This window comes from Osmia lignaria, chromosome 16 (genome assembly GCF_051020975.1).
Source record: "Osmia lignaria lignaria isolate PbOS001 chromosome 16, iyOsmLign1, whole genome shotgun sequence".
In the NCBI taxonomy this organism is placed as follows: domain Eukaryota; kingdom Metazoa; phylum Arthropoda; class Insecta; order Hymenoptera; family Megachilidae; genus Osmia; species Osmia lignaria.
Genome location: NC_135047.1, coordinates 6,480,423 through 6,506,096, shown reverse-complemented (window position 1 = coordinate 6,506,096; position 25,674 = coordinate 6,480,423). Strand labels below are relative to the sequence as shown.

Here is a 25,674-nt window from a genome sequence, read left to right as displayed (position 1 = left end):
GTCGATGAAAGGGCGGAAAAGTCGTAGAAACAGAGACGCGTGCCACCTGTAAGTTTTCTCCCCTCGCTGCTTTAATCTTTGATCCGACAGCGTGGCTCGTTCGTTTTCGCTCGTCCTCGATCCAAAATAAGCTTTCTACGTAAGGGTCGTTGGTATAATACGCGCATTCTTGTCGAAAAATGGAAAGAAATAGATGTCGGAATAGCTGGTTCGTGGGCGTTTGCTTTTGATACCAGAAAGCAGAATTTTATTGAAAATATAAGGCAGCCTCTACAAATCTGAAGATATAAACGGAGAGGTACTGATTCTATTAGATTCGCCGTATATTTGAATCGAAATTGTAGTTATAAATTTTCAAAAGAAAAAAGTGGTAACCTTATATCAGTGAATTGGATTTGGGTTAATAAAAAGTATCTCATAAAATTTTTTAGAAATTGATTGAATAGGAAACAACAAAGCTTTTCTGAAATCACGAAGAGTGCACTTACAATGCACTTTGATGCATCACCAAGAATGCATTAAATCCGTAAATTAGAACTTATTTAAAATACGGAATACGAAATGCGTTCTTTTCGTTCTGGTTCTTAATGATGTATAGAGATCGTCGTGAAGCAAGGTATTCGCGTTATAAACGAAATTATTGAACCTGCTTCCGGCTGTTCGGTGCAATAATTAAAAATCGATACGGCGAAGTGCAGCGTAAATACTTGAAGTTTGCTTCGAGGATTTCATCGGGGCACTTTAAATTCAATATTTCCCGTATCGAAAGGATCGTTCGATGTTCAGAAATTAATAAAATTCTTTGGAATTTTTGAAAAACGGCTTGGGGTAAATTATACGCGAGGAATTTTTGTGTGTATCGTGTCTTTAGTGATAAAGGCTGAAATGTTTCCTTAAAAAAAAAATGGAGCATCGAGTGTGGTCAGCGTATCGATAATCGAATCATGAAGACAAGTACCATATGGAAGGTACTTCTTTTTTTAGTCCACTTTTTAAGGTTTTACATCGCTCGGTAGAAATTAAGCTTGACCCAAAATGTTTCTCCTCTGTCGCGTTATAAAATAAAATTCTGAAAGTTGCAGTTTATTCGTGTGATGAATTTCACCTCTTGAAATTTCAACTAAAATTCGTCATAATTTTCTGCTTCAATAGACAAAAATTTTGTATATATTTCTTTTAAAGACCATTTTACGTCATATTTCTGAGATAATACAAATACCCAGCTGTATAGAAAATTCAAGTGCATACTCGATATTTCTTTAAGCAGAGTAAGATGGATGAATCTAAAATTGTGTCAATCTAATGCACTTGTCACACTGTATATCGCTTCTGAATAATGCTTCAAAAGCATTTCTTTACAGGAAAATCTGTTATATTTCATCTCGACGTTTCCCTAGTCGAAAATCCAGAAAATATTGTTCTTTCATCCACAAGTGAAAAGGAAACAAAGGGGGTTGCATGAGTACCATCACTATAAACAGACTGATCATAGTCACTTAACTCGATAAATTAATTACGGAATAGTTTAATTTGCTTGAATTTTCTCGGTGAAAAACTGTCGCAAATAATTCTGTTTTGCGTGAAATTAATTACGAATACGTTTATAAGCCCTGAGGATTATTGTATATATAGAGATTGAAACAAGAAGTGGGTCAAGTCTACTTCAATAAACCTCTGTTAGTACGGTCTGAAATCCGTGTACAACGAACATTCGTACGTTAATGAATTCACTTGCCGTATTTGTAGGCTATTAATCAATGTGTGATTTATACAGTTGTCTCGTACATTCATTAGCTCGCACATAAAATAAGATGTTTTTTCTTCATTTATTTATTAAACAGGAAATTGCATAATTACTTAACTTTTGTTTGGGTAAATTGTAATTTATTTACCTGGGGAAAAACAGCAGCTTAATCGCTAATAAATTTTTCATTTTTAAAATTAAATTATCATATTTCAGGAAAATTAATTTTGAATCGTTTTCTCAGAAATTTCTCAATAGAATCTAAATTCATTTAAAATGGTAATTGATTGCCCATTGCAGTCTGTAAATAAAATTAGGATTAACAATTGATTCGCTACAATTTTCAAACGAAGGATTAGGATTGACAAGTGCTATATCAAAATTCCTATAAATATTATTTTGGCTCTCATCAGCCCATAAAGGAATTAGAACTATCAATAGGTATGAGAAAATTTGACTCAAGACGTAATAGAAAAATATCGAAGTATCGCTTCTTTCAATATGCTGCTCGTCTCAATTGACGATTCTCTGGTGGATCACTGTCGCAGTAAAGAGTACAGGTATCAGGCAGGTGATTTGATCGGTTCCCGAGCAAAAAAGCCCCGGAGACGCTTGCGCTGCGGCGGTGACGGCGGCGGTGACGGTGGCGGCGACGGTGGCTTTCGTCCCATCGGCCAATGGAACACGGTGCCAGTCGTCGCTATCACGGGCACCGCGGCGCTGGTCGCAGTTCACCAAGCGGCGTCCACGCGACTCGCGACGCGCTTTGAGGCTGTTTTTCACAGTTTTTTCAAGCCTCGTCGCCGATAGATCCATCGTTTCACGTCGACGTGTGCGCGATTATATTCGTTCGACCATTTGAACACGTCCATCGTACGACACTTGTCTTCGTCTTTACGATTTTTTAGGTATCGATCGCAGTGCTCAAGTTCACGATAGCAAACATAAATGGATCGATCGCACGAGTATGCAGCAGCGAGTGTCTTGGATTTTTCGCAAAAATTTCAATCAGGATATGTAATCTTTCGTTGCTTAAGAGAATGAGAAATTTCTGGTGAAGGATCGAAATTCGCGCGCGAATCTGTGTCAATGGGGACGGATATTTTTATTAAACTTTCAAACTTCTGTTTATTATTATCTAATCTTCTCGAATCTGGTGTGGATAATTTGAAACGAAATTACCACAGTTTTTTATTACCGCAAGTTGAGATTTTTAATAAGGATTTTTTTTTTTATAGAATTTGATGATTGATAGAACCGAGAAAAATACACAGGATTAAATGCAAGTTTCGTATTTTAAGATTTTTAAATAGAAAGTGTCTGTTGAACGTTTGATGTCTGCTGATTTTGCGCGCCAATTGTTTCAAAACTACGCACTCTGGTATTTACGCGTGGTCCGAACTTCTGTCGTAAATAGGTGATCGAATCTCATGGGGGATGTTCCTTGGAATTTCATGGCTCATTTTATCGAATATCGTCTTCTGATAGAATACACGGTATATAATAAAATCAAAAGGTTATAGTGTCAAATCCTGCAAAATTAAATCTGTAATTGTATAATTAAAATTTCAATTTTTTCATTTCCAAATAATTTTTCTGGAGCACATAGAAGTATTTAAAATTTTCAGGAGTATACGAAATGATTAATAAAGGGTAATAATATCTTGTGAATGTTAACAATGTCTGGTTTTGTTTGAGCTCACAGTCATGCTTAAAATATTGAATCAGCTGTTTGCAGAAACAAGTGATTCCATTCTGAGATATTGTTTTGCCACATCATCGAACATTTCTCTTTTTCTGGGATATTTTCAGTGAAATTTTCAGTTTGAATACTGGAATAATCTTTATCGAATTTTTTAATACTGCAGAAGAATAATTTAGTATAGAAAGAAGAATCGAAGCCTGTGTGTTCTGTAATACGTAGCCAGTCATTGATTATACGTTGCTATATTTATAGATTCATTGCGTAATAAGCCGATTAATCGATTTATTAATTAAGAAACCCTCTTTAATTTTAGTCGTTGGCTAGTGTCATTCGACGCATGGGAAAACTCAGGAATATTTCATTCGTTTCCTTACATAAAAATAGTTTCCATTTTGTTATTAATTCTGTTCTTATCATTCATTTCTGTTAAACAATTTCTATATTACATGTTTAAGAAAATAATGAAAATATCTGTATTTTTGCAATCTTTTTTTTATAATTGCAAATTCTATTAATTACCAAGAAAATTGCAAAACATACAAAGTTTACTCACCAAACATACATTTATTTTACTGGAACCATAACGATCGTAACCAATTCGCAGCAAATGTTTCGAAAAAGGGATGAAAAACGATTGATTGGAAGCATTTTTCCAATTTTCCGGATAGACGAACGTCAATATAAATTTTCACATGCGCCGTTGAAAAGACGAATGGCCGATGGCTAAATATATTTGCGATCCCCGAATGGCAGCTGCTCGTTCAGCTATAAAGTATTATCACTCGACGTGACAGCGAGTCAAAGCGGCAGACTTTATTGACAGCAGAAACGATGAAAGTTTACAAAATTCATTCACCGCTAATTCCCGATCGCTTTTCCGTCCAATTATTCATCGCATAGCTCGGCTCCGCTTCCTGTTAGACAGTCGCGACTTTTATCGAGTTTTCTCTCGAGCGGTCTGTCACCCGGTGTGTCATGCTCGTTTCGTTTCGGGAAGTTAAATGCTTCCTGAAAATCCTTCCGGATATCCCTTCGTCACTGTCCATTCCAGGGTGAAACTTGAGCGAAACATGAACTCTGTCTATGGTAAAGTTTGGACAGTGTGCTTTGAAATTGATTTTTATTAGCAAAGAATAGGGGGACATGATGGGCATCTGTTCTGTATAACATCAGGTATAAAGTAATTGAATTTTTATTGAAAAAATTGGGGAATTTTCCAAATTTTGTAAAAGAAAAATGACTAATTTTTAATCTATTTGCAATTGCAAATTTTGAAATAATTATATCAGCCTCCGATACATCCCTATAATCCGGCAAAGGATAAAACCGTATCGCATTCTACGTCACCGGAAGTTTTTCCATTCAAAGCTAACATAATTCCGGATTTTGCAAAGGGGTTTCATTCTTGCGTCGGAGCAATTTAATTTCCCTATGTGCCCATGCAATTTCATATCTGCATTTAGTTATAGTGAACGTAGGCGGGAAATTCAATTTCGAGGAGTCGTTAGTTAGCCCGATAGACGCGTTTCAAACAAATGTCTTTGGTAAAGTTCAAAGGTTTTCAACGAGACACAGGCGATAGCGATCACCTATAGGCATTTTGACTTCGAATCGCGAACCACACTTGACTAAATATCGAACATCAGAGTATTAGGTTCTTCTATTGAGATATCAAGGGTAACTGCACATTTGGAACGAAGAATGCACTTTCGTTTTAGACCACGAATTCGATAAACGCGTCTCTTCGTTGAACTGGAACTGCTCCATTTTAATGTCCCAGATGAAACGTTTACGTCTATTATTTCAGTTATTAAGTTGTTTCTATCGCTTGCTCAGATTAATTCGTCGCACTAGATAGTTTCTGAAATTGCTTAATGCATTGTCCTTCTTTGTGAACAATTGCATTGTCTTCTAACGTGAATTAACATGGGTAATTCCTATGACTGTAATCATCCATTCAATTAATATTAATTAAAAGCAAATTTTGAATAATACTTTAATTTTCACTTGCTGCATTATAATTAAAAATCAGAGGATTAAGATCCATCGTTTGGTTAGCTAATCATCCAGTATGAAATTTTGGCCTAGAACTTTTCTTATACCAATTGTTAAATTACATTTGTAACAATACCGAATTAAGATCGATCTCCCGATCGTAAGTACAGATGACAGCGTTATTGTTCGGCCGGGAAGTGTTTAATTTTGTCATTAACCGTGTTTGAGAGTGCACTCTAAGCAGACCGTCTGCCATGACGGAGAAAGGCGTTGGATTTAATGTTCATCAACTTTATCTCATCGTAAACCTATTTCTATTTACGATGAGAGAAAAGTTTTAGAAAATCTGGTTGCAAGCGGTAGATTGAAAACGAGTCGATGAATGTCTGTAAACAATCTCCGTTGTTATCTGATGAAACATAGGCGAAGTTACGATGCTGATTTTCAGAACAGTCATCGTTTTCAAGTACCTCTTCGAAGAATTTTCTCTTTAGATTTAGGATAAAGTTAATATTGTTATTGTTGTTCCGCTTCTCCGTAGAAGTAATTCTTGGTGCTTTCAGTTGATCCGGTAATGAGATGTTTCCTTCTGACCTGCTGGAAATGAGTGTTCGGATAAGATCTTCCACTTTTCTCTTTTGTTCTGTTATTTGTGTGCATTTGAAAAAATTCTTGTATAAATTTGGTGAAAAATATTTCTGTTTTATAAGCTGCATAAATTGTTTTTAAATGAGATGACATGCTTCTAAATTAAACATTTTTCTTTATATATTTTTGAGAGCTTTCTCCATGGTCAGCTGTGCGATGGTTATTAGACATATTTTATTTATGAATATATTTCATCCTGTTGTTTAAAAGACTTGCTAATGTTCTAAATGTTCTTCTAAATATCAATGAATCAGCATCGGCTAATTTTACACCGAAGGGGTTCAGTCCCTTCGAAATGATTACACTTTCAAGAAATTTATATTTTCGGTGCGATGAGGGGCTATTTTTATCCCTGTTTGATCGTTCCACCGGTTTAAGTTCATTCGACGTTCTTAATACCGTCCTCGTTAGCATCTGCTGGAGTCGAACATCTCAGAATCTTCGAAAATTCCTTGTCCTTCAAACCACTTAACATTTTCATTTCATTTCATCAAGTTGCAAATTTGGTATGAAGTTTCTTTCACTTCAAACACATGGCAAATTTAAAAATAAGCAGTGAATTTCAGTAATTTCTCTATATTTGAAAACTCATTACCAGCAGGTTAGAAACTTAAAAATTTCTTATCTTTCGCACACATAGTTATTCACCTGTATCCATTATATCCAATTTTTCTAAATATCTGGGTTATCAAGGTATTACCAACGGTGCAGCGCTATATTATCACATTTTTGTTCTACCTTTTACTTCAACTCGTAAAATGAATACTGGTTTCTAAGGGAAATTAATGGTAATCCATGACATATTGCTAACTAATGCGTTTAATCAACCGTCACTTAGGTTTTTGTAACCCTTAATTTAACGCTCGATACTAGATTTATTACAAACCAGAAAACAAAACTATCATTATACATTATTAAGGCAAGATTGATTTGTTAATAATCGACTGTACAGAAAATCCAGGCTTTATTCTTTACCCATGCATTTAGCGCTCTATTGATTATTTTTTTCTATCGGTTTGATTTCTTTTTTGATACACAGTGCATTTAAGATACAAACACCGTTTTTCATTTTTCTTGAGAAAATCTAGTTGACAGTGTAAGACAGTGACGGTCGACTTATAATTTGTCAACGAGTTTCTGGTTCGACACATAGCACCGACTGACGATTTCACAAGCGTGGCAGATTAGACAACCAGTTGAACCGGCTTATAAACAATTCTAGCTAAAGATAACGCTAATCGAACGTTCCTGACACCTGCTTCGATCGCCAATAAATAACGAGCGTGAAGAAAGTATTTGGTTCATTGCAAGGTGTCCCCATACGACGCGACGACACCACCATGAATATTAATCAACCCTGTCGTAATTAGTTTCACTTAAAATTAGATTTCAAGGATTTCCTGCGTTCGTTAACCATCGCCTTTGATGATTTGCAAGCATCCTGTAAATAACTTGTAGTTTCTTCATTGAACTAATATGTAAAATGTATTACAGTGAGTTCTAATCCGAGATTTATTGATCGTTATTAATGATATGTTTCCGTTTGATCGCCTTATCTAATTCTCTTGATTGGAAATGGGTTACATTATCAGCAATTTCTTTCTATGAAAATTCTACTCCAAATGCAATTAAGATATCACTGAGTTTTCTCTATTTTCCAACTTAAATTTATTTTTTATTATAGATAGCGTAATATTTATTTTTGTAAACTTTTGTCGTTATTCTTTCATTTTAAATTTCTTGTCAATTAATTTATAGAGCATTGAAAGGCAAATTTTATCCACGGTATGTCAAGGTCCAAACTTTTTTTATCCATAAAAAAATCGGATCATTAATCACGATAAATTAGAAGTAGAACGGATTGATTTCGTAACTTAAGGGTAGACACTCAATCCTTTTAATGAAGGACTTATAAAACAAATTTAATTAAATGCAACACCAGTGACCTCCATGATAGCCAACCGGTTGACACAATTACACCTAGAGTGATTTTCTTGTCAGCCTAATTCAGTGACGAGGTGACAATTAGCGAGCGTCGATTCGACAGGCGTAAGCAATTAAGCGAGAGGATTTTTCGGCCAAGTAGAATAGCCCCGGAAGTGTCAGACGGCGCTGAACAACCGCTAATAGCTTCCTCAGGGCTGTCGCGAGCGGCGATAACGCGACAAAGACTCGTTCAGCGACGGCGACTCGTGGCTCGAGAAAGTGACGGTAATTTGCATAAACTAAGCGGGTTGTTTTGATTTTGTTACGCTAGATCGTTTCACCGTGGTTGCGATGAAAATTGAACACCGCGAAACCCGCATCAAGAACTGTACACGCTTCTGGTACTGGAATTGCGCGACTTCCTATGAATTATTCAGGGCATTAACGGCGACAATATTAGCGATATTGCCGATCTCTGTGAACAGGCTCTGTTTTATCCGAACGATCGTTCAATCTTTCATGACAGTAGATGTCGAGTGTTTGTATGCTAATCCATCGTAATCGTTCTCTTAATTTTCAACCATTGCTGACTGTAATTTTTTTACACTGCTAATCTCTGTGCAGCGCAGCTTTAATCCTTTGTCGATATATAGCTCGATAAGTGGCATTTAATTGATGACAAATTAGAAAGGGGAGAAAGTTTAATTAAAATATTCTTGTGTAAGATCGAAACAATTAATTTTTTCGAACAAGAATTATTTTTTATAGATATTATCATTGAACACCTTAGGGTACGAATGACGTGTTGCTATAAAAATATTTCTTGAATCATATAAAAATTCCTTATGCAACCAATATAAATACATTCCATTCGATAAGCATCGGAAATAACGATATTTCTTGGCACGAGCAAAAAGTTACAAGATTGTAAAGCATTATTGATTGTGCAAAGGAATATTGCCGTTCAGGAGGAAAAGTAACGTGTGAGAAATCGAATCGTAGCCCGAGGAAACCACTTTGAAATCCGCAACGCGCGTTCGTCGACTCGGTGGTCGAGTCGAAAGTTCGATATCGCGATCAAACAATGTCCTGGTGAGATATCGCGACAGGACCTGTTGAAGCCAAGGGTCGCCGCTCGAAGTGCAACAAATCGCTCGTTAGTCACCGTAATTACCGCTTTCCTTCGACAATGTACACCGTTCCTTGAACGATAAATCTTTCTGTGCGTTTGTCGTCGAGACCTGTCCACCAGGATCGCGCTTTTACGCGTTCACGTGCAAGCCAGTTCCCTTAGACTTTTGTCCATTTTACAATCTACGAAATAGAGCTTTCTCTTTCAATTTAATCACTCCATTCCTCCGTAAGAAAATTTTGAAAGATTCGCCAAGGGAGCAATTTAATTTTAATTTACTTTTGGCAATTAAATTCTTGATGCATTTATGTGATTTTGGGGTAATATCTTATTTAAAGAGAAAACTAAGTCCAATTCGTTCTGGTTCTTTAATTAAAAGTCATATTAATAATTTTGAAATGGTTCTCTTGGATTTCGAGTTGAATTTCTTTGGATTCACAAGGTTGAGTAGGATTTGGCACGGTGCATGCTTTGCTGCAGTTCCGCAGTCTGCGCTGGAATTAGCAAAAATCTCGAAGAGCGTCTGACGACCCCGTCGTCTCGAGTTTCCGCCAGCCTTTTCCGGTGTCGAGTCAATATTTGATCGCGAGCAATAGGCGACCATATTCGTCTCCTCCAATGGGTAATCCTTGAGCCGGGGCAAATTCTCTGTACCAAGTCCGTTTTTCGATATCCCACAGCTCACCGCATCGTGTTTCCTAGTCAGCAAATAGAAGTCTGGTGCGCGATTGATGAACAAATAAAAAGTTCAGTGCTTTCGATAGAAAATGAAGGAGATTTTTGGAAAAATTAAGACACTGATTTGTTAAAATTTTTAATGAGAAAATTATGAAAATAGAAATTATTTTGAAGAGTGATTCATTGATCTGCTGTGCTGCATACTCTTTTTTGACACGATCGATCATTTGTAAAATCTTGGAATAAATTCAAAAATGTGGTATATTTTGACTGCAGTTCTCCATTTGTTGAATCTGTTCTTCAGCCGGCAGCAATTATAAGAGGATGAAAATAATACTTAGAAAATTATGCAAAATAGTCTATTAAAAACTACTCTCGTACGTCTCCGTGAATTCGTTGAAAGTGTGCTATAGATACTTGCTGAAGATCGTGTTAAATTATTACGAGAAACGCAATAATTTTTAATTAACTCATCGACGAAGATCGTTGGAAAAAGAAGGAAGTATCTACAGGTTCAAAGTAAATAGAATTAATAATCACCAGGATATGCAGGAAAGAATCTAGGAAAACATTAATAAAGATGCCTTAGTTAAGAAGGAAATGAAAGTTTCTTCATTACCAAGTGACGTGAATTAAAACAGATGCAAGATTCTTAATTAAAACCAATCAAACCAAACTATCACCAAAGCTGGATTAAAAGAAAATTGATGCAGTTTTAAAAATCAGTGAGGATCATTTGACAAGATAGCGATAGAAATTAAGCAATTTCCAAGCAGTTCGAGTAAAATAGAAAATTTAGTCTCCTCGAAATTGAAACGTCGAGGGAAACGATTTCTAGGATATTCAGACTAGGAAAACGATAACGTAAGATTACGTGAGAATCCGCAACAAGTGGTTCATTTTTTAAAGGAGCACGTGGGAGGTTCACCTACATCTCCGAGCGAAATTCCTCCGACAAGAAAAATGGAGCAAGCACGTTCCAAAAGATAATAACACGTACTTTCGTGTTCCCAGACAGTCATTCGCAAACATTTCAGAAGATCAATAAATCTTCTCTAGCCAAGAGGATAAATCTTCTCGTGTTTAAATAACGAAGATCAGTAAGCAAAATGATTTACATTGATCCGTGTGCGATCGTCTTGCCGAAAAATCGCAAACGTAGGAATTCAAATAGAACGACGTCTCCCATATCGTAAAGCTAAAAATTTTTGGATCGTCCCGATCCCGGAAGAAAATACAGCAAAACTGGAGGGAAAAAAACGAACCACGGAGAAACTTCACAAGATATACCGGAAGATGTCGACCGAGGAGGGTCGATCGGCTACACCCGCGGGTTCCGGTGTGATCGAGGAAACCGGACACGGGGGTAGCAGGAGGATGTCGCATTTCAAGGAATATAAATTCTTTCGTAGCTTCAGCGCGAAGGTGGAGAACTGGCCGATGCGGAAAGCGGAAGCTCTTTGGCGGAGGATGCGAGAGCGAAAAATCGCAGGTGAGCTGAAAGTTTTCGTGAATATTAGAAAATTAGAAAAAATTTTTCAATAAAATATTTCGCATGTTTTTGAGAAGTCAAGACGTCAAATCGCGTCTAATTCGACATGCACGTGCGGCTGGATCGTTGTTTCGTATCCCATCGTTGAATCGTTAGGGAAAAGCGAATTTGCATGGTTCATCGCTTCCACGCCCCCTTGTAATTATTGTCCTGAATAATTGCCAGAGTTAATTATCGCGCTCGACGAAGCGTCGGCGCGTTTTGGCGATGCTGTACGCTCGCGTGGACGATGATATAATAACGTGATTGAAATGTCATATTGGTTAGCACCTATTTTCTTCTTGCTGTCGTTCAATCTGTCCTCCGATTCTAATTGCTAAGAGTACCTATCGATTAATAAAAAATTTCATGTGGTAGATCGTATCCTTGGATCGTATTTAATTAAAAAATTAGCTAGGTAAAGTCTATATTGAAGCGCAGCAAAAATCTATGATCCCCGGGGAAGAAGTACGCGGAAACCGCGACAACAACTCGAAGCCGATTGAACGCGAGCGTCGATCGATTGCTTCGTTCTCGGCGACTACGAGCTGCGGTCAAGTGCGACTAGGAACCACTTTTAAAAATCAATTCGCCGTTCCGTGATGGCCGCAACGATTTACTGTTATTTTTGCTGCAATCGGGAACAATCGTGGCAGGCAGATTTGCTCCGCGGTTAAAATGAAAACACGCTCGCGCTGTCTGACTCGTGTATTGCGGTGAAACATGCAGAAACAGCATTGCATTTCACTCTTCTCGGTGCAATAAGAAGCGGATATGTTCGCTTTTATGACTGCGAAAACAATGAGATGATCGTCTGTGGTGTTCCTTTGAAAATTATTCTCATTCATTTATTTGTGATTTCATAAAATTGCAGTTATTTTCAATGTGACAGATTTCGAGATCGATTTGTCAGAATGTCTCAAGAATTTAATGCTTGATTCGAGTTGATATGATTCAGGTCACAAACTAAGCGTGACACGATCTCCGCGAAACAAGGTACCGTTGCTGAAGCATACGTGTTACCATTGTTACGTGGATGCTGCGTGTCTGTTGGGAGACAAATACAATTGTCCCAGTTTGAAATTAGTTTGGCTTAATGGCTAACACCCGAGGCCAGCCAGACCGTTCCACTTCGGAGTTGATTTCTTATTAACATCGATTAATTCTACTAAATTGCGTGATAAAATTTGTCAACTGGCCTGCTTTTGGCTGATCGATAATGCACCTCGAAATAATTGCACTTGTGAATGGTAAGTGCATTGCTTGGTGCACTCGAATGCAGCAAATTTTTTAAATCTTTTGAAACGTCGCATTTAACCAGATTTATTCTGACATGATAGCATACTGAGATGGGTCAATTCTTAAATAATTATTCTATCACCTATTCACAAGAATCTCAGGACGCCTTCAAAATTTACTGAAAATGAAGCATTGTCATTTTTTCCCAATTTCATTGAGAGATCCTTCAAATTGATGGCGAGTCAGAGAGGAAGTACGAGTAGAATCGTGTTGACTCAACAGTCTGAGACGACCAAATCATAGGGGTCGTGTTAGATAAAGTCGCACGATTACATCATATCAGGATAAAGACGATACTCTCGGTGCCACCGATGACCGATAAGATCCCATCTTGTAAGCTTCCGCCATGGTTGGAACGGAATAACAGCAATTACGGTGGTGTGCTGGTGTTATCGGGGATCATATCATGGTCACGAAACACATATAACTCGGAATCGCACGCGTTTAAGGGTATTTCGGCGTTCTCGAAACGTTCGACCGATTAAAAAGTTTCGGAAACTAGTTGCTCGAATTTCTAACTTCGTATCATGACAATATATTAAACTCACTCTATAAATTTCTACATATTTTATTCATTTTTCTTTTAAATTCAAGTTCCTTAAAATGTCAATTGAATAAAATTATATTCTTCCTGGAAAATCTGATTCCAAGATCGCAGATTAATAACTGTCTAAGAATATAATATACGTTTCCAACTTTCACACTCCTGGACTTGTTTACTTTCTCTGTTAGCAAAATTTCTTGATCTTTAGCATATCTATCGCGTTAATAATTTACTTTTTGTATGATTATTTCGTTTGAATAGGAATAGAAATTCTATTAGGGATTTTTAAACAATTCCTATGATAATCATGGTAGTTTATAATAATTTCCGTTCTGCATATTTTTACACTCTTGATGTTTTCACTTAGAAAGATTTTCTTGACATTTAATACTCACCCCAGCTTGTTTTAAAAGCTCTTGTTAAAAATTCTCTACCCATTATGTTCCCATCTTTCAGCCTTCTGTTTTTATATTCACCATGCTTTTCATATTTTCCCTCGCTGCATATTTGACTACCCTTAAAAACATTTTCAATCCTTATGTGCATATTTCTATCATTCAAGGATTCCAGGATTTGAAATTTTTATTTATTTTTTTTTTTAACTTTCAATCGCTGGATTATTTTTATTATCGCAATACATTGTCAAAGAGAGAAAAAATATACAAAGACTTATGAAATTATTTTTCATCTTCAAAATAAATTTTCCAATAAAGGAAGATGAGCTACGCCTCTTTCATAGCTTTGTCATCGGGAGCACAATATTTTTTGTCTGTGATATCATCGTCAGAACCGTGAAAGAAAGTCTCTGGATGTCTTGCAGAAAGTTTCTTTGAAAAAGATTCACAACTCCTGTCTCTTATTAAAACGTACAAGGCGGTAATGTTCTAGGAATGTGCATTGTACGTATTCGAGTCACGGGTGCTCGAAAAATCGAAGGAAAAAGAAGCATTGGTGTGTCGCAAAGCGAAATTGCAATGTGCCACCTGCAGAAAGATGAAACGCGTGAAAGGTGAAGAAAAAGAGTCGACAGAGAAAAGCGAGAAAAGCAAAGAGAAAATAATATGAATTGGAATGAGACCTTTAAGGAGAGACGGTATTAAGACTCTCTGAAGTGTAATCCACTGGTTACACAGTGTCAGAGAATTACTAATTTTATTTTTTAATTACAAACCTGTCGGCAAATTTAATTTGACGCTGCAAATATTTTAATAACGATTCCATTATTTTATTTCCCTGAACTTTTTAATTGAATTCCTTTTAATTAGTTCCATGGAAAAAATTTCTCTTTGAAAATATTTTTACTTTTTTATCATTCATTTATTTCTGTTAATAATTCAAAAGTGTTGTCTGAAAGGGACAAATAAAGAACAGGAATTCTCGAAACAGTATGTTCTTTTTTTAAATTATTGAATAAAAGAACGCGTTCGTCCATAAACACAGAGTTGACCCATTCACTGTCGACCGTGAGAAAAATGGTATCATTCTCTCGATGCAGAGAAACATTGCCTTTCGACAATAGCCAACTAGATATTGCCATCGTCTGACTGTTATTCCAACAGGCCGGACGAAATCGCGGTCAGAACCTCGTCGAATTTTTACGGAAATCGTGTTTTCCGAACGGTTGATGGACATCGCGTGATCTGAGAAAAACACACGTTTCTTTTACGATGCCATAGATTCCGAACACTTGCCATGTGTGAAAATACTTTCGGAGAGAGCGTGGCTCGGTGTAAACGAGAAGACGTCTCGGCGAGATGATTTATTTCAGGAAGAGGGAACACCACGCGGTATTTCGACGCGATTACATTAACAGTCGAATGCTTAGATGCTTGGTGTGGTTCCAAATAGGTTGCTCGATAAAATAATTTCAAAATTGTATATAGTGGATTTGTAGACGAATTCGTTATAGGAATTCATGGAAATACAGAACAAAGGGATTAATGGTAACCGCTAGCGAACACCTTTGTTTAAATTCTGCGAAGCTAGAATCAGCCACAAAGGAACTAATTATTGCACTTTTCTGTGCTGCGCGTATGTGGGTCAACTGGTTGCTGGTGGGATTATTGTTTGACAATATTCGACGCTTCGCTGGCGGCGCCTCGCTTCAATGAGAAGCTTTATCTGACTCATTTAATTGAAAAGTATCGAGCCTGGCCGCTCCCTGAGCTTCAGAATTTTGCTGACGTTTTTATAAAAGGAAATATCGACACAGTAATTAAAGCTAAAAATGTGTCGTCCAATTCGGAAAATAATTAAGCCGTATTCATATTGAACATTCCTTCTAATTGAATAACTACCCAAAGGGTTAAACGCAAGGCACAAGAGTTCAATCGGCTTCAATTACATCGTAGCCTTTCAAATTCTAAACAATTTTCATGACGCTGACTAATTCAGCGGATTCGAGATCGGCGTTCGCGGATATCGAGAATTATTCCGACTGTTCCATTCAGTCGTGGCCTTCACGGTTCTGATCACGGTTGCTTCCACAGTACATTGGTTAAACATATTACGAAAGTTCTCGTTGTTGCGTTCCATTGTTTGAACTCGTGTTCGCATATTTTTCATCTCGACAACCGGCAATTATTTTCGCCAGGTTTCACGCATTACATTTTCTGGATTAAAATCATTTGGCAATTTAAAAAAAACCGATTTTTGAACTTTTCTTTACGTAGATCTATTCTTTCAGACGTTCTGTATAAGAAAGTATTAGGGTAAAATGTTGAAAACAGAATAGTTTGGGAGATATCTCAAATTAAGTGTACCGATGCACATGCACTTTTTTCAAAAATCGATTTTTCAATTTTTTTTGGCGCAGATCTATTCTTCTCGACATTCTGTATAAGAAAGTATTAGGGTAAAATTTTGAAAACAGAATAGTTTGGGAGATATCTCAAATTAAGTGTACCGATGCACATGCACTTTTTTCAAAAATCGATTTTTGAATTTTTTTTTGCGCAGATCTATTCTTCTCGACATTCTGTATAAGAAAGTATTAGGGTAAAATTTTGAAAACAGAATAGTTTGGGAGATATCTCAAATTAAGTGTACCGATGCACATGCACTTTTTTCAAAAATCGATTTATGAATTTTTTTTTGCGGAGATCTATTCTTCTCGACATTCTGTATAAGAAAGTATTAGGGTAAAATTTTGAAAACAGAATAGTTTGGGAGATATCTCAAATTAAGTGTACCGATGCACATGCACTTTTTTCAAAAATCGATTTTTGAATTTTTTTTTGCGCAGATCTATTCTTCTCGACATTCTGTATAAGAAAGTATTAGGGTAAAATTTTGAAAACAGAATAGTTTGGGAGATATCTCAAATTAAGTGTACCGATGCACATGCACTTTTTTCAAAAATCGATTTATGAATTTTTTTTTGCGGAGATCTATTCTTCTCGACATTCTGTATAAGAAAGTATTAGGGTAAAATTTTGAAAACAGAATAGTTTGGGAGATATCTCAAATTAAGTGTACCGATGCACATGCACTTTTTTCAAAAATCGATTTTTCAATTTTTTTTTTGCGCAGATCTATTCTTCTCGACATTCTGTATAAGAAAGTATTAGGGTAAAATTTTGAAAACAGAATAGTTTGGGAGATATCTCAAATTAAGTGTACCGATGCACATGCACTTTTTTCAAAAATCGATTTATGAATTTTTTTTTGCGGAGATCTATTCTTCTCGACATTCTGTATAAGAAAGTATTAGGGTAAAATTTTGAAAACAGAATAGTTTGGGAGATATCTCAAATTAAGTGTACCGATGCACATGCACTTTTTTCAAAAATCGATTTTTGAATTTTTTTTTGCGCAGATCTATTCTTCTCGACATTCTGTATAAGAAAGTATTAGGGTAAAATTTTGAAAACAGAATAGTTTGGGAGATATCTCAAATTAAGTGTACCGATGCACATGCACTTTTTTCAAAAATCGATTTTTGAATTTTTTTTTGCGGAGATCTATTCTTCTCGACATTCTGTATAAGAAAGTATTAGGGTAAAATTTTGAAAACAGAATAGTTTGGGGGATATCTCAAATTAAGTGTACCGATGCACATGCACTTTTTTTATAAATCGATTTTTGAATTTTTTTTTGCGGAGATCTATTCTTCTCGACATTCTGTATAAGAAAGTATTAGGGTAAAATTTTGAAAACAGAATAGTTTGGGAGATATCTCAAATTAAGTGTACCGATGCACGTGCACTTTTTTTATAAATCGATTTTTGAACTTTTCTTTACGTAGATCTCTTCTTTCAGACATTCTGTAGAACAAAGTACATATATGGATATTAATTGCACGAATGTATAACCTTTCACTGCCACTGAAAGCCCCTGTCACTTGATGCAATAACGAGGAAATTTTCAGCCGGTCCCTTTCGATTCGTCTGCCGATAGACGTAAACGAACAATTAAGGATACGCAATTATTATGCTCGCCCGTTATGGAAAAGGAGCGAGTTAACGTATAATAATGTTCTCTAATGATAGACAAAGCACCGCAATTACCTTGATGGATCCCGATAGCCTTTTATCGCTTTTCACGTGGGCACCGGGGGGTCGTTACTCTTTCTCGCTTTTCCTTTTACTCCCTTTCGGGAAAATCGTGACGCGCGTAACGAGCCACAGATTCGATAGCTAATTTTAGAAATAGCGAATCGCGAAAGGAAATGCTATTCACCTCATTCGTGTACGTGCACCCATGATTTATATAGAATAGGGTTTCTATGAAAATTTTAATGTTCACCCAGTAGAATTTGGATTTCAATTTGAAATATTCATTAATTGTATAAAATGAACGGTAATTAGTATTTGCAAATTTGTGTCGTTATTTGGGTGACTCTGGGGAGTTTCGTACGTTTATTTCCGATTTTTCGCTAAATTAATATTACCTACAGGTTTAATTGGAGATGAACATCTGTTTCATAATTCATCGCTTCGATTATTCAGAATAATTGTAAATTATTAATACAGGCGATAATCTGACTGTGATTATTTGCTCGCGTTAATGATGAAATCAAACCTGTTAATTATACAAGGTGTCTAAGAGAAAATCAATCGAAATTCAATTTTCTCTTCAAGAGAAATCAATGCCATCATTACTGAGAAATCCTGTATATACAAATTGAAATTAATTATATACAAACCAGTGAGGTTTCGTAAAATGTTTCCAAATAAAAAGAATGTTTATCGTTCGCGGAATCTTTTCAGTGAACAACTTCACATAGGATTCTCCTCCTTTCAAATCCGTTGGAAACATCCTTTTAGCTGTTGAGATGGCCTTTCGACGGAATCGTTGATGCTCAAGTTGTCCCGGGTAGCGGTTCCGGCAGGATCAAAAGATTATATCGTGAAATCCTTGCAGAAGGCAACGGCTTCACTCGCTAACAGCATCGCGCTAATCCTGTGCGGTATCTCTGTACTCGTAACGGAGCTTTCTGTCGTGTGCTTTCTTAGCTTTTTTTTCTCTGTAAATATTTCCGCGAATAGCAGATGAAAAATTAATAGGATACAGAGCTGTCGAGCTCGTTTAAGTACCTACGTCTAAGGGTCGAGACAGGTTTACACGCAGACCAATTATTATACCAATTAAATTGTAACAAAATTTTAGAAGTCATTAGTTACTGTTCTCTTCATTCAAATTTCACTTAATTAGCCAAAATAGTTTCATTTAATTTCATTTAAATCGTTAGCTCTGTCAGTTGACAGGACACATCGACAGATAAGACAGGATTAAAGAGAATCGATGAACGTCAGGATAAAGATTGCGCAAGCCGGATTAAACAAGCGATAAAACCGTAATGGAAAATGATTAATCGCGAAACCGATGTTTAACTCGCCGTTACGGCCAGTCGAAGGGAAAGAATTCGTTGATTTAGGTAAGACTGTCGGCAACAACCAGCACGTGCCGAAGGCTATTCACGAGCAGCGTAGCTGTAATCACGCTGAAGCGGAACGTAATTTCCATCAACGGTTGCTACAACCGCGGGATAATCGTCATTCGGCCCGAGGCCAAGCATTTACGTCCCAATGAAGCCTTTGCTCGAGACTGGACGTTAACGTCCGACTGTTACCCTTCCGAAATATGGTTCAAGCCGTTCGACAAGTGTTTCTGGGGCTGATCTTATCAATGAAAATCAAGAAAAGGTTGCTATTAACGGCGTACCTTAAAACCACTCATTATTTCTTTCGAGTCTTAAGTTTGTAAATGGTTTTCCTCGAAAAATCTCAATCATCCGACGTTGATGAATCGACGAGAGAAATACCAGGGGCTACGTCAGACAAAATCTTATGTTCCCCTCACGTGGGACCAATTTTTCATCCGCGTGCAACGTAGAAAATTTTTTCGTCGCGAAATATAGGTATATTTCGTTTCGCAACTTTCGTTTCGAGTATCACGGGCGCGTTTTTTTCTTCATTCCGCACATCTGGGACCAATGCCGTGGTTTTTCTTTCGGCCACGTAACACTGAATTATTTTGCGGCATATATGCGTCGTTGGTGGGAAGCTAAGCATAACGTCATGGGAACGCTAATGACTACGATTTGTTTATCCCCGATTCAGAAATAGAGTCCGGACTTGGGAGTCGTTTCGAATACGGTTCGATGCGATTCATTTTTGTAACTCTGACCTCTTGACTAATTACTTCTATGTTCATGGTATTCTTCAAAAATTATTTATAGAATACGTCTGACTATGTATGGTCACTCGCACTCTTCCAGTCAACGCGTTGATAAATGATTCACGTTTAGATACAATTATACAAAGCTACCTTTCAAAACGAATGCTACAATATATGTATTTAGAATTTGTTTCACTAGAGATTCAGATTGTTTCACGATTTCCGCTGAACACTGCGAATCTATGCGGAAGGCTAATGGGGTAGACGATCGTTAGAAAACAATGCTTCGCTTGTATCTTCATCGAAAGCCTTGGCAAGCGTTTAGCAGATTCAGCGTCGCGATCAAAGCTGCTTTAAGCTCTCCGTAAGCATGGTATACGTTATCGTGCCAAGTTACACTCGGAAATTGCACCTGTCCGTCGCAGTCGACCTGAACCGATCGATCCGCTTCGAATTAAGCGACCGACGATTAGAACCGATTTACTTTCCACCACATGATCGATACGCTTTTCATGAACCCTCGTTCTCTTCAATAATTCAAACACCGCCACGAATTCGTGAAGCATTTGAAACGGGTACGAATTTAATTCCAATTATCTTGGTAATTATATCAGTTAATCTATTGCATTTGTGTTTGCATATTCATTAATTTATGAAGTTATTAAAGCTCAAAATTGTTTGGTTATTATACTGTTCAGTGCTGACTTGGTATAACGTTTTATGTACCATTTATTATTAGGTGCACCATTTAGAATGCCATAATTATTTTTGTATTCCTCTGCAAATGGATGCATTGTTTTGCATACATTAGAATATGTAAATTACAGTATGAAACCTTTTAAAATTATATTTTAAATTATACTAAATGATACAGTAGTATTACTTTATCTTATCCGCAGGTAACCTTAGAGCTATTCATAGAATATAAAATTAACATATTTTTCATAAATTGAAAAAGACTTTTAACATATCTTCAAATTCTCTCCAAAATGAATCGCCAGCCAAACGAATTAGTATCTTAAATCAAACGAAGCTCAGGTTCAATCGAAGAACAGTAGCTAGTCGATTACGACAAGCATTACTAACGACCAAACGCAAACGGTCGCGCGACAAGGTAGTTCTCGTTAATCGGCACCAAGCTTGGGAGGAGGGAACAAGGTGAGACAACGAAGACTGTTAATTAGTCGTCGATGACACAGAGTGGAGGCACGCGGTTCGCGCAAACGAGATACACCGTGACAAATTGCGGTTTAGAAAGTCGAACGTTTGTCCCGCTGGAACGAAAGACGTTCGCGTTTCGCACCTGAGAATGTTCTGGCCTTCCCTACGAAGGCCGGGACAATGGGGAAGCGCGGTGCGCCCGTGGGAATGCAGTTGGTCTCGCCCGGGACGAGCCGATCGGTTGGAAAACGCGGCGGAGGAAAAACGTCCACGGTACCGATAATAAAGCAACGACAAACATCCGCGTGTTTTCATCGCCTGGGGATTAAATTAACGCGAGGCATAATTCGCGCCGCAACGCGAGATTATATACCGTAACCTTGCGGTTCGTCGGCGGAATTTGAAATACTACGAACTTATTGCCCCTCGGCGACTGCTGGTAATTCCAGTCGGTCTTTTTACCCGCTAACGAGCCTCGTACCGAACCCGATGACTCGCAGATCTCTGCGTGTACCAACGAGAAGGCTGAAACATTCATTCCTTTTGGTTGCGTGATTTTATTTCCAAGGTATGGAATTGGGGGTGAGGATTGAACATATCGAAAAGTGATCGCACAGCATTTTATTACAAAAGCATGTTGTAAAAGAGGACAAAATTTTCACGTAACAATGAAGTTGCACCATATAATCTACCGTCAAGGTAAAAAATAATGGCATGGGTAAAGGTACCTGCAAATATCGACACGACCTGGTCCACCTTTCGTCCCAGATGTTTATCTGAATTATAATTCACGGCAGTTATAATTCCCCTGAAAAGCGTATCGTTCACTTTCTACGCCGTTGCCCGCTATTATACGGACTCCGATGCAAATCGTCGGATTTATTACGGCACGGGACGGGTATGCATATGAGAGGACTTCGCGTTTCGTGGACGGATACACCCCGTTGATTACGTTTCTCTGGCTGCCCTTTCTCGCGCTGTCTCCTTCGACTTTTGAATTTCACGCCATTGTTGTCCTCGAAGGATGCCGCCTCCGGCCCGTTACTCCTCGCGATCCAAAGAAATTATGCTTTTTTATGAGGTTTGTTAACGTGTTACAAAACGATTGGCAAAGATCACCGCGTCGAGCAAGACTTTTCTTTCTGAAATTAACAGAATTACGTATAGAATTATGGGAATGGAAAAGGCCAAAACTATCTGCCAGGCATAACAAATTAACTCGTCAGAGATAATAATATCTTTATCGAAGGAACTTCACCTTCAAACGTAACAGTATATTTTTATTTTAAAAACTACATCGTTTTTGCATTTGTTGCTAGTAAGGCATATCTTTATCGTTTAAGTGACTGGCCAGTTTTTCAAGAATATTCATTTTCTTCCAAGGTGATGAATTATATTATAATTAATATTGTGTATTTTTAGCTTTCTTAGGTATCGTATACATTATATAAGAATAATTTAAATTTTTTTATCGTGCAAAGTAAAAACAGAGAAATTTGTCGAACACATGGCCGTGAAATTTATCATTATTACAAGTGTCTCATTCGCTAACGCGATGTTATCTCGTTTTCGTTCCGTGCACCTTATCATTATCGTTTCTAGAACTGTCATTTTTTGCATACATGTGGGTGGAAGGACAAAGTGTAGTCTAGAAAAGAGTATTTCCATGAAAATGAATCAAGGACGATTAGCTGTCATGTCAGATAAGAGGATACGTCCTACGGATAAGAATCTTATAAGTGAAAAACAGAACACCGGAAATTAGAAATGTTTAAAACAGGAAATTGAAATCGCTTCCCTTAACACGTAATATCCACAACCTTTCCCTAGTATATTAAAAAGAAACATATACATGGAGATGAATTTGGAAAAATCTGAAATGAAAGAATAGCGATTAGGAAAAATTAAAATTTTTCGTGTGGATTTAATCAGCTATTGTTATTGATAACGAATATTTGAAATATTTAGACGTAAAAACGTTTTAAAGTACTCTGGTACCTTATCCCTGACAGCAGGCAACACATCATGCTGACTTGCATACTTGGCTCGATGTGCAGTATATGCGCCTCTGGTGCATACATGCAGATGCACTTCGCGTCGCGTTACATTGCCACCTAGTGGAGTCGTATGAAAGCAAAGATTAGGAATATAAAAATTAACATAAAGAATTAACACATTTTCCTAAAAGTATAAATTCAGAAGAACTCGTTAGTCTTAATTTTTTAATTATTAAACATTTAAGTGTTAAAATAATAAATTATAGTAAGACCGGTCTTAAATTAATTCTTAAATTATTCAGTACCAAAAAAATTCCCTGATATAAAATGAATGCTACTGAACGAATCAATTTTATTAATTAGATAGTTAATAAACGCATTCGCCACTATTTACCGTGTTCATTTCCTCTCGAACACTGTTACACTTCTGTACCTGCATCAAAGCTCGTTCTCATTATCGTGGAAAACATGATAACCGTGCAATTTTCACACACTCGACATTACCTAACGTCATTCAAGAGCAAACGTATCAACGAACGTGGTCCCTCGACATTATTCATGACGGATACCACTGACAAGCATCCACTCGAGCGAATAAAACGAATCGTTTCCGAATCGAAGGTTCTCCCCTCGATTTAATTATATCCCAGTCGAGACAGACTCTCCGATATCTCGACAATCACGTAATCGATCGTAGCCTCGTTAAACGACCGAACCTCTTACGGCATTCACTTAGCAACAAGCAGCCATTCAATGAAGCGTTACTTTCCACCGCTTTCGCAAACGCTGCGTTTCGTTCTTTCACTATCATTAGACTAAACCAGCTTCTAATCGCTTCCCCAATCGATTATGGACACTAACCGCGTACACTCGACGGACCATTTTTGTCCATTATACGGATCGACTTTCATTCATAACCCGCTCGCGGAAACGTTCGTTTCCTGGAACCAGTTTCGCGTTTTCCGTGTTCGATCGCCAATACTTCCGCTCGAAAGTGCATTATAAAGAGGATGCACTTTGCAGCTTGCAGATGCAGGGTTTTTATTTATTTCACCGTTTCATGAAATGCTATAAATTGCAATCTATCATAGACTCGTAAAAGCCATCTTTTAACCAAAGATTCTTCACCCTTTCTAACGTTCCATCGTATCTTTGTGTTTCGGGTAAGCACTAAACTATTACAAGACAGTGGAGCGTAGCAAGTGAAACACTAAATCCCGACGTAAGTACGCAGTACGGTTTAAGGCTGATCCAATCACCATAAAATAGTGTCCAAGGGCGCGTCGTTCGCGGGGATATACAATTTGCATTTTCATGGGGCTACGTACGCGCGGGTTATCCACCTTCAAGGTGGACTGCATTTCGACCGAGACTCCTCGCGATCGAGATCACGAAAAATTGCAATGTGTACACGCAGGTGCGCCTTTATCTTGCTTCTCAGAAATCGAGGCCTCGTGTCGAAATGCTGGCTATATTTCCCTCGGAAAAATATTCTATCGAAATAGCAGAGGTTCTGGATGATATTTGATTTCGCGGAAAGCAATTCAATTGCTGAGAAAGGAGAACGCATTAGTGTAGCATTAAGAAGATTGAGATCCCTGGGGGGACGAAGGATTTACGTGATACTTTGGACAACATAATTTTATGTCTCATTGTTGTTATTACCGTCGGCCAGAAATGAGTAGGTGGATGAGGATTTTAGAATAGGTAATTCGAAATTGCTTTCCATGGGAACTTAACGTTAGAATAACCAGTTTTGAATGTATACTTAGTCTCAAATTGAAACTAAATTGGATAGATAAAGAAGTAGGTAATGGAAAATGAATTGGCACAATTTTCGAGCTTAATTCACTGAGATTATATTTTCGAAATTCTTTTTTACATAGATTTTTCTATTTACGATCAGATTTATACTTCGTTTCTCTCCTGTACATATGTTTGACGATCACGTAGCCGTGATTTCATGATCGTATCAGAATTAGTCGGCCAATTTCTAGCCGCGATGATTGCGGTGTAACGATCCGTTACAAGGAAGAAATTAATAATTTCACTTAATCCCTCGTGATTAATGGCGTATCACGGCTTCCGCGGGCTACCGAGCGCTCACCTTCGTAACACACATTCCCTATACCGTGTTTCAAAGAAAAATGCATCGAACTTAAATTATTATTACGTCAAATTTTTATAAAAATCGTGTGTGACGCGTTCGCATATCTTTCGTTCGTTTCGACGAATTCAATCTGGGAGATAGAGCAGAGAAACCGAGGATACAGCAGTTTCACGAAGAATCATGACACGAGCGGTGATAAAAAAAGAATTCAATCGGGTTTGCTGGTAAACTTGTCACTTGGTGGCCGCGTTTCTGCGTTATCGTACGCGTGTGCATCGTAATCCAAACACTCGTTAAAATCTCCGGTCGCGCAGGAGGTTACCAGTGCAGGTGATACGGTTTTACAACCGTTTTCGCAGAATAAAAGTGCATTCTTTCGTTATCTGTCGCGATGCAGTTATCATTCTTGCGTTTGGACGCGGAACGAGCTCGTCTCTTCGATTCTTGGAATTCCATATACATTCTCCACTATAAATAATGCACTTTAATACTCTTAGAAATAATCTGTGTGCTATTATTATTCAATCATAATTTTCTACCTATGCACTTAATTATTTTTGCAATTAGTTCTCAGAGAATTTTT

At 37.4% G+C, this 25,674-nt stretch overlaps 1 protein-coding gene across 3 annotated transcripts in view; it reads left to right on the top strand.

The window, feature by feature from the left end:
• Positions 1–25,674, top strand: part of cv-c (RhoGTPase activating protein) — a 214,253-nt gene that overhangs the window by 86,170 nt on the left and 102,409 nt on the right. The window lies entirely within an intron of this gene.